The 10877-nt window shown below is 35.5% G+C and overlaps 1 long non-coding RNA gene across 1 annotated transcript; it reads left to right on the top strand.

The window, feature by feature from the left end:
* Nucleotides 1–5408: 5408 nt before the first annotated feature.
* Nucleotides 5409–8086, top strand: LOC139824460 (uncharacterized). Its single transcript, XR_011735105.1, has 4 exons — nucleotides 5409–6758; nucleotides 6871–7125; nucleotides 7192–7592; nucleotides 7708–8086. It is a non-coding gene; the product is annotated as an uncharacterized lncRNA (long non-coding RNA).
* The last annotated feature ends 2791 nt before the right edge of the window (nucleotides 8087–10877 follow it).

Here is a 10877-nt window from a genome sequence, read left to right as displayed (position 1 = left end):
TGTTACCTGAGTACTATTGATACTAGTGAATACGTTCTCTAATGGGTGGTCATCGCGACCAGGCTCACTAGTACACTCTCGTTTTCAGATAATGGTAGCTTCTACCGAGCTCGAAAGGATGTTCCAGAACTTTCCTGATGCGTCGTTCCTTGTCCGTCTCTCTCAGCAGCTCTCGCATATAAAAAGTAGATGCTCGTTAAATGTAATAAGGCTGTTCACAGGCTCGCCCTTCTCGTCCGACAAAAATTATCGTTCGGTTAATTTACAACTCATTAACACAAGAAGTATTACAAAGATAAACTGCGACAACGTGCGACGCAACAAAGAATGTAATACACGACCTGTCGAGGAGAACGTACGACACGAGAATGAACGCTCGCCGGGCTGCACGCACGAGCCTGCACCCTGCACGCTCCCGCATGCGCATTCGCAGATTCTCGACCGTTCTCGATTTCCAGGTCGCAACGCGGTCTGCGCCACGGGGGTGAAAGTATTTGATTTATACTCGTCATTCTTTGATATTTAAAGTTAACCTGAGGCTCTGTACTAATAAATAAGAAAGAAAATAAAACTGCCGTTGAGAGTCGACGCGGTTGTTGTGCAATTAATATATTGTTCAACAATAATTACATAAAATTACGTACTTACTGACGTTTTGATTTGAATTTGCGTCCTCTTTAATGTAAAAGTTGGTGTCATTTATTACAGTAAATTTTTCTCCCCCAATATATCAAGTTAGGTAGAGTCAAAATTATTAGAGAGTCATTAAATAATTATATATTATTATATTCAATTAGAATTTGCTTCAATGCTGTCCTACATTGAGATGTTAACAGAATGCTATTTTATTTTATTTTTTACAGCTAGATTGCGTATGATCTCAACGTCTTTATAACAGAAATCGTTCTCCTCATAGTTTATCAGTAGATATTATTTTTTTGTTTCGCATTGTAACAATACTTAGGGATGTAGACCTACTGAGTTATAAGATTAAATCCTGAGATCATAATTTTTAATAGGAATGCCAACGTTTGCGCGTGTCGCTAAATGTAAATCCGCAAATAATAGCGTTACGATATGCGTCAATTTCTTAAAAAATATAACACTATGGCGCGCCAGTTATCAATGATATTTTAATTTTTGATTATTTATTGTAACGGTACTTATGGGTACTATGTATTGTAAGGGTATTTACTGAGACCGCAGATGGGAACAATCTTTTCAAAATTAGTCAGTGTCCGAATTTTGGCAAATACATATTCCCACATAATAGCGTATGTGACCCATCAAAATTTGTATCGCGAATGGGAATACTTATGGTTTATCTGTAAACTTTCCTTTTTTATTTTGCATTATAACGGTAGTTTTCGGTATCAGGTATTGTGTTGCAAGGGTGATTCAGATCTTAACTAAAAATAATATTAGCACGATTACTCGGTGTTAGCCAGCTTGTAAATGTGTCTGCGCTGGTAAAGTGGAACAGTAATCGACAAGAATTAAAAACTTCTTCAGTTTATGTACTGATTAAAATACAATACTGTTTCTCGTAAAAGTATATACGAGGCCTGTTTCGGACGACAAGCGATCTTGGGACCATTTGGTTAAAATATTATTCTGTGTTTAAAGCAATTGTTACTAAAGTTACAACATTGTAAATAGTGATTGCGTGATTTATACTTGCTATTCTTTGATATTTGAAGATAAATTGAGGTTCTGTACTAATAAATAAGAAAGAAAACAAGATAGCTATTGAGAGCCGACGCGGTTGTTGTTGCGTAAATCATATATTATTCAACAATAATTACATAGAATTACGTATTGCGACCTTTTTAATGTAAAAGTTACTACCATTTATCACAGTAGATCCTCCTTCAATATAGAAGGAGGGAGGGTGGGAGAGAGGGAGGGTTCTAGGGAGGTAGAGAAGGGATCCAAGGCAATGTCGAGATGAACCTTATGTTGATAGAACATTCAGTCACCTTCCGTTCTGACAGAGGACTTTCTGTTTTAATTAATTGATGACTCCAACAATTTTGACTTCACCTAACTAGACCCGGGAAAAAAGATTAATTTATAAATATATATATGATTATAAATTTCATGTAGCGTTATATATAAAAATCAAAATTTCCGTACTTATATGATATTATATATAATCTTCTTTTTTCGGGTATGTAAAATATTAGAAAATCGTGAAAAAAATTCAATTCTCCTATCCTCCTAAAATATGTGTAGAAAAATTTGGTCCCAATATGTATCGATCTATAAATAACGAATGTCCCGGTCACGGTGGTCCCGGTATTGACGGATTCATATAAATAACAAAAAATCCATAATATTTTCCTTTCTACGATATACATAGTGATTTCAATAGTATTGTTTACCATTAAATTGAAATGTGGATCTTTGTATGCTTGATTTCAAATATGTACACTCGGACCTCATAAGTACCCCTTTATAAACATATATATATATATATATATATATATATATATTTGTATATATATTATGTATTTAACATAATAATATAATAAATGCTAAAATAATATTATTATAAATATTATCACACAATATTATATTATATAATAATATTATAACATATTATATATATATATATATATATATATATATATATATATATATTTCAAAAATTTCAATATTGTTCCTCTAATTACTTATTATACCGTCAAATTATTTAAATTTAATGTTATTATATCATTTAATTTTTAATTATATTTAATTTTATTAAAATAATAAAATTAAGGGCAAATAAAGGAAGAGTCGCAGCAGTGGTCAACGAGGGAGAAGCACTTATCGAGGAAAACCATTACGCCGCGAAGGATATACAAATTTACTACACCTTATGCTACACCTTTCATGTCTCCTTACAGTGCCAGACTAGAGTCAAGCTCAACAGGGTCTTCTTTCCCCGCTAATTTTTCCAAGCCCGTTCCCTTGGCAGTAGTTTCGCTAGATAGTAGATAGGGACAGTGGGAATCTCGTTAATCCATGCTATATATATTAGACTGGCGCTTATTTTGGACTTGAACGAATTCTTTCGCTCCCAATTGTCCAATCCATCCCAAATGGCTGAAAAAAGATACCCTCTAAGGTCGAGTTCTATAGCTCAATTTTAAAATGTGCCACCGCCCATCGATACGTACAACCTACTTTAAAAAATTATATTTTTCATAAAAATTTATATGAATTTGAGGGTAGCAACCCTTCAGCTACACACCCTGTCAAAAAGTGCCAAAATCACGAAAAAATGAAAAATAAGCACAAAAAAAGAATTTTTTTGTTTACCTTTAGTTTATGTATACGTTTTGAAATAAAGTCAAAATTCTGTAGGTACAAAAAAGGGTCGCAAGAAAAACCACCCCCAAACAGTGAAAAAACGCCAAAAACACCCTTTAAAATAGAAAGAAATAGCACATAAATTAAGATCTGCATTTCTTTCTATTTTAAAGGGTGTTTTTTGACGTATTTTTACTTATGGGGGTGGCTTTTTTTGCGACTCTTTTTTGTACCTACATAATTTTGACTTTATTTCAAAACGTATACATAAACTGAAGGTAAACAAAAAAATTCTCTCTTTTGTGCTTATTTTTTATTTTTTCGTGATTTTGGCACTTTTTGACAGGGTGTGTAGCTGAAGGGTTGCTACCCTTAAAATCACCAATTTTTTTGTATATAGGGTCTTCCTCTTTAAAATGAGACTTTAACAAAGTCGATGTGTGGATTTTTATGGAAAATATGATTTTTTAAAGTAGGTTGTACGTATTAATGGGCGGTGGGACTCTTTAAAATTGAGTTATAGAACTCGACTTTAGAGGGTATATTTTTTCAGCCATTTAGGATAGATTGGACAACTGGGAGCGAAAGAATTCGTTCAAGTCCAAAATAAGCGCCAAAATAATATACATATATACAATATACATTATACATATATACATATGAGCCATTCCGCGTGAACCGGATCAGTCACCTCTCAGAAATGAATCAAATTTTGCATATCGGTAGTTTCTGACAAGATAAAATATGGTGTCAAATATATTTTTTTTAATTGCAAATTTTTTCGATTTATGAATAATGGAAAATTTACTGACTTTTTAATTAATAATTGCATAACTTTTTTCCTTTAAGTGCAATACAAAAATTTTTTAAATAAAAGTTGTCACAAAAGGACTATATTTTATGATGAAATTATTTACAACATAAAAAAAATTATGTTGTACTATTTATTAAACGAATTATTTTTTAATAATTTTTTTAACTGTCAGGAAGACAATCGAAAAAAAAAAATTTTTTTGTTAGAAACTTTCAAACTTCCAATATACCACAAAAAATTTTCGTTGATGTGTTTTGTTTCGTTATCGAGAAAATAATTGTTTAATTTGTGTACGCGTGAAGATTCGGTACTCGGTGCGGCAGCCACGTCTGTACGGTGACCGCTCTCGCTCGCTGGCCGCGCGGCGCGCTAGGCGAACTTAATATCCAAGTTAAATTTCTCAAAAACGAAATACGATGATGATTCGCGACCACGGTTTGCTGGACTTTTCTCATTTGCTTCACTCAGACTGAAGTGGATTGAAAATACGGCGAATTTGACCGGGACGCGAATCGCGAACGATTTTAAACGGGCGGCTCCAAGTAATTAATTAAGATCTACTATCTAGCGAAACCACTGCCAAGGGAACGGGCTTGGAAAAATTAGCGAGGAAAGAAGACCCTGTTGAGCTTGACTCTAGTCTGGCACTGTAAGGAGACATGAGAGGTGTAGCATAAGTGGGAGATGGCAACATCGCCGGTGAAATACCACTACTTTCATCGTTTCCTTACTTACTCGGTTAGTAGCCCAGTAAAATGACTCGAAATTTGTCGATCTCGAGGAAATAATACTGATTGAGCTGAAACTTTGTAAACAGGCTTGTTTTAGGGTACTATTCAACATATTAAAAGTCCCCACGTGTAGACGCTACGTTGCGGGGAGGGGAGGCGTAATGTAGCGTCTACACATAGGGACTTTTATATGTTAAATAGTACCCTAAAACAAGCCTGTTTACAAAGTTTTAGCCCAGTCAGTATTATTTCCTTCAAATTTTGAAAAAAATTCTATCTCTGCTCCATTTGATCGTACAGACTTGAATAAAAAACGAAATTGTGTGGAATTTTGTAAGCTACAATTTTTATATCTACATAAATTTTTGTAAAGTCGATATTTTCCGAGTTATTTGCAAAAAACTGATTTTTGGAATCTTTTGGACCTTCCCCTCCCTGCAACGTAGCGCCTACACGTGGCGACTTTTAATATGTTGAATAGTACCCTAAAACAAGTCTGTTTACAAAGTTTCAGTCCAGTCAGTATTATTTCCTCAAGATTTTGTCATTTTACTGGGCTATAGGCGGAGCGCGTGCCCCGAGGGCTTCGTGCCCCGGCGGTCACGGTGTTCTAGAGCCAAGCGTGTCAGAGTGGCGTTGAGTGGCATGATTTTTAGTCGAAGGTACAAAGATATTATAATAATTTTTGGGGAATTTTTCAAAGCTATTAACATTTTAAAAAACGCGTGAAACTCGAAAGTGCATGGCTGGAGGACTGATGTGCCAGAAAATACGTTGGAGGAATGAGTGTTAAGTAACGGTAACGATAAAGAGTTTCTTTTATAAAATAACTTTTCTACTCTGATTTCAACTTAATTAAGATTTTAGTAAAAAAGTATATCCGTCGATGTAATCCAGGTAGCACATACACGTTTCAGAAATGTTTTATGAGCGTTTTTCCGAAACGTTTTATAAATGATTTCTAGAAACGTTTCTCATGAGTAAAAATGTCCATTCGAAAAACGTTCGATGGAACGTTTCTTTTCCGATAAAATAAGGTTTAAAAAACTATTATAGAAACGTTTTGTTTTAATGATGATAAAGACATTTTAGATAAAGACATTTAAAATTCCTACTTTTCACGTCTTTTGACCGTGTTTATGACGTCTTTGAGACATGCGTGAGAATGTTCTAGAAGCTTCATGCATATATACCATCTATGACGCGTCTATTCTTTTTTGAAGAAATTCTTGAACTGGTGCACATTCGTGCAATAGTTAAAATAAAACAAAAATTATACTTGTCTCACTCTAACTTAATTGCATTACTGATATGCACCAGTTCAGGAAGTTCTTCAAAACGAAACACACGTATAAATGTTCTTTCAATGGCCACGTTCAGCAGAACGTTTATTTTGCAAATGTTGGAAGTTTTCTAAGCTCAGATTTGTCCGATGACAAATAGATTAAGACCGGTAGGACAAAATTAATTTAAGTAAATAAGTTGGATATATGTGCATGGATAAAATGATTTATTTTGCATAATATAAATTTAATAATTAGTGCAATATAAATTTAAATGTTAAAAAAAGGCTATTTAAGATTATATATATATAAAGCAAATTATAATTTTGAAAGGAAAAATTTAACAGATAGGTATATTTTTGTTAACTGCAGAAACGTAAAAAATAATAATAATAAGAATAATTTAAATAATAATAATAATAATAATAAGAATAATTTGTAACAAATTTTGAATGTCTGAAGAATGTCTGAAGATTGTGAAATGTGAACTCGTTCCATAATATTACAGAGAAACAGATTGATTATGAAACTTTACAGTTGTTTCATGAGTATCCTGATACAATTCCATCGATTATTATCAGTAATGTGAGCGATCAGTTAAAACTGAAAAAAGGGATAAAGTCCATTCTTGAGGTTTGTACGAAGCGATTCTACGACAGAAATTCAGTAAATAATGAACACTTGAGATAAGCAAATCTTTTTTTGTTATATACTTAGTTTAATTGTGAACATTTTTACATTTAAGGAAAATGCAAATGAAGGAGAAAAAGTTATAGGCATAATTGGAAGCGATACATCGGTGCAGGTTTTACCTTTTAATTCAACAAGTCAATTTTCAGAACTATTAGAATCAGTCTCATTAACGTCACATGATACTATCAGTGACACACATACTATCCAGGTAGTAAGGATAGAGACAAGTACCGGGAAAAGGCTGCGTTTGGAGGAACCGCAATCCAATGATTCAGCAGTGCCAAAAGATAAGGATCCCTCGACAAATGTAAATTTTTAATTTACTTTTTTAATATTTTTCTACATAATGTGATACTCATTAGTGTGGACGCAGGTGCACGGGAATGCGGAAATAGCTCGTGTCGGGATAAAAAAAAGAAGGCCGTTATATTCTGTAGCCTTTGGTGATCTCTGAATAGCCGACCAGAATGCCCTTCTTTGATCGCGCGTCAAATTTTCCTTTCGCTGGAGTCTTGTCGAGAACGTACGCTTTTGTGCCAATGACACGAAGGTGTTTCAAGTTCGGTGTCCTACCCGTCCATCCTTCGTACGGTGTTCTTCCTTCTATAATAGGCTCCTGGATACACACTGATTGCGTATGTAGTTCGCGGCATGCACCGCCTCTGCCCAAAAAGACACTTGTAAATTTCCCTGAAACAAGATGCAACGAGCCATTTCAACAAGGGTTCGATTTTTGCGCTCAGCCACCCGTTTTACTGTGGCGTGTGTGGGACAGTGAGTCTTCTTTGAGAATTCCTTGTTCCTTTAGAAATGTATAAAACTCTATTACAGTATTCGCGACCATTGTCGCTCTGCAAGTGTTTGATTCGCTCTTTATTTTGTTTTTCAGCATACGCCTTGAATTCCTTGAATACATTGAGGACGTCGCTTTTCTGCTTGATAAAGTAGACTTCGCACCATCGGGTGCAGTCATCGATGAATGTAACAAAATACAATGCGCCTCCCTTCGACTGGATTCTCATAGGTCCGCACAGATCAGTGTGAATGGTATTCAGCCTCTTCATGCTTCGAGAAGTGCTTGGAGTAAAGCTTAATGAGGTGAGCTTACCTTTCTTGCACATATCGCAAGGTGGTAGTCCAGTCAAATTAGACATTTGAGCTCGGAAGTGAAGCGGTATCAATGAAACCTTTTTAGGGTTGTTGGGGGGATGTAGAAGAGCTTATTTCTGAGTTGTCGGGTTAATCGGACCGATGGGTTTTTAAGGGGGGGAGGGGGAATGAAAAATTTCGTTTTTTTGCAATAACTCGGCGAATTTTAACCGTACATGATTGACTAACCTCTCATTTTGTAGCTCTTTTAAAGCCCTACAATTCATTTCCTGAAGACCCTAACTTAAAATCAATATTTGTCGAGTTCTAGCCGGTGAAAGTGCGGGAAAAAATGTATTTTGTCGCGGTTTTTTGCGTTTAAATTCTATTTAATATCATGAAATGATACATTTATTGTGAAATAAAAGACATGAAAAAGATAATGAAAAAAGCTATCATCGGCCACGCGTTAAAAGCACGACTTCCAGAGGCTTCCCTAGGCTCAATTTTTAACGAATCTGAACGACTGACCTCTCGTTTTGTAGGTCTCTTCAAGCCCTACAACTTTGTCAGTGGCGGCACATTTCTATCTATTAATGGAAACGAGATAAACGCAAAAAACCGCGACAAAATACATTTTTTCCCACTTTCACCGGCTAGAACTCGACAAATATTGATTTTAAGTTAAGGTCTTCACGAAATGAATTGTAGGGCTTTAAAAGAGCTACAAAATGAGAGGTTAGTCAATCATGTACGGTCAAAATTCGCCGAGTTATTGCGAAAAAACGAAATTTTTCATTCCCCCTCCCCCCCTTAAAAACCCATCGGTCCGATTAACCCGACAACTCAGAAATAAGCTCTTCTACATCCCCTCAACAACCCTAAAAAGGTTTCATTGATACCACTTCACTTCCGAGCAAAAGCCTTTTTTTTGTCTAATTTGACTGGACTATAGGCTGTTCGCGCGTCCGATACTCACGCCAGAGACCAATTCTTTCTTCGTCACCTCTACAAAGTCGCGAATATTCAAATGGTCCATCCTTCTGTGCCACAGCGCCAGCCTTTTCTGATCCTCATTTTCTGAAGCTGTTAAAGCCTTTCCATCTGCATCACGTACGTAATATAGGTTTCCAACACGATCAGCCACCATTTTAATTGATCCGTCCGGGCCTCTCACGATAGCTTCGTCTTTTCGAAATACGACCTCGTTTCCACAATCCGTTATCTTACGAGGAGACTTACGGAAGTGTAACTCACCGATTTTAATGAAACTTGGCATACTTGTAGAACATCGAAAAATAATCGACACGTATTTTTTTATTTTGGCAATGGTGCGAGTTTAAGGGGAGGTAACCGTTCAAAGGCCCAAAAAATGCATGAATTTCAGGAATTTTTTTTTATATAAAATAAATGAATTTGAAAAAAACTTTTAAGGGGTTTTATTCTTGTATTGTTACATAAGAAATTATTATTTTTTCATGTCAAAATAACGGCTCTTGCTTCCACGCCATGAAGCCACAAACGACGTGAGTTTATGCGCGCGAAGCGCTCCACAGCCTTGCCAGCTAATCTGAAACAAAAAACACAAAAAATTTATTAAGCTAGACTAAATTTGGGGGGCCTTATGGTTTTCCGATTTTTAAAAAAACCCCGGAAAACAAAATGGCAGCCATTTGAAAAAAAAAAACATTGTTTCCGTTAAATGGCCCAGAATTGTCCTTCGTGAGCAATTCGATCCTCATTTGACTCGACATTATCACGAAAAAGTCTAGATAATAAGGATTCGCAAATACACCGAATGTTCTCGATTCGTATTGGCACGTGATCCGACTCGTGATCGACTCGCGTTCGAACTATACGTGGCAACCGCACTCGCGTTTGACTCACAATTTTCTATCAACCGCGCTTATTTCACAATTCGCAGTCTGGGCCCATAACCTAGTATGGTATCAAAGAAAAGTCAGTTTGGAATGAGGTTCGGTATTTCAGTACTAAGTCAAACTTTTCTGTGGATTGGTTACATGATGGCCCATAGAAGGGTGGTTTGCTTTTTTGATGGAGCTTATATTGCATCACTTCATTTGTGTGCTTTCACCTGTAGAAAACCGTTTGTAGTTGAATGTTTTGAATTCAAGGCTTAATAGTTTTGATTATCAACGTAATGCTTTTTCAAACAAACCACCGAACTTGACCCGAAAAGAAATACAAAATATGTCATTGAAAATGTCAGGCAGTGAAATGTCAACTTTTATTCTCATCTTCTCTGTACTTGTAGGAGATCTTATTCCTGTAAATAATAATGTTTGGAAATTATACTTGCTTAAACGTCAAATTATGGATATTGTTATGTGCCGAAAGTTACAAAAGAGTTATGCCAATCAGTTAAGAACACTTGTCATTGAACATCTTCAGTTATTTAAGGAGCTTTTTCCGAATGAGAGGGTGAAGCCAAAGACATAACTTATTTATTCATTACGGCACAGTTCTTGAACAATCTGGTCCGCTTATAAATCTTTCTTCAATTCGATTTGAAGGCAAGCACAAAGATAAAAAGAAAGAGGCTAACTGTATTACATCTAGGAAAAATATTACGAAAACTTTGTGTATCAAAGAGCAGTTGGGTTTGTCGTATCGCTTTTTGTCAAAAAGGAGACTTTTACACCTTGCGAAGATAACGGCAGTGAAGAATGTTTAGATCATATTTCTTCGAGTGAAGATTTCTTTCTATTCTCACATTCAGTTCCCGCAAATTTCAATGGGCCTTGTCTCTTGCTGAGTTGGGTAAAAGTTTGTGGTATTACTTTACAGCTTCTGGACTTGCGTAGTAATACAATTTTGTGAAGAAAATGACAATCTCCCCGTATTTGGTTTGGTTGAAAAAGTATTTCAAAATGATGAAGGAGAAATAGGTCTTGTATGTCGAGTCATGGTAACTTTTGGCTTTGATTCACACTTCCATGCTTATGAAGT

Source organism: Temnothorax longispinosus, unplaced genomic scaffold, assembly GCF_030848805.1.
Source record: "Temnothorax longispinosus isolate EJ_2023e unplaced genomic scaffold, Tlon_JGU_v1 HiC_scaffold_381, whole genome shotgun sequence".
NCBI lineage: Eukaryota > Metazoa > Arthropoda > Insecta > Hymenoptera > Formicidae > Temnothorax > Temnothorax longispinosus.
Note: the sequence above shows the minus strand (reverse complement) of the source record. Positions and strands in the feature narration are given on the sequence as shown.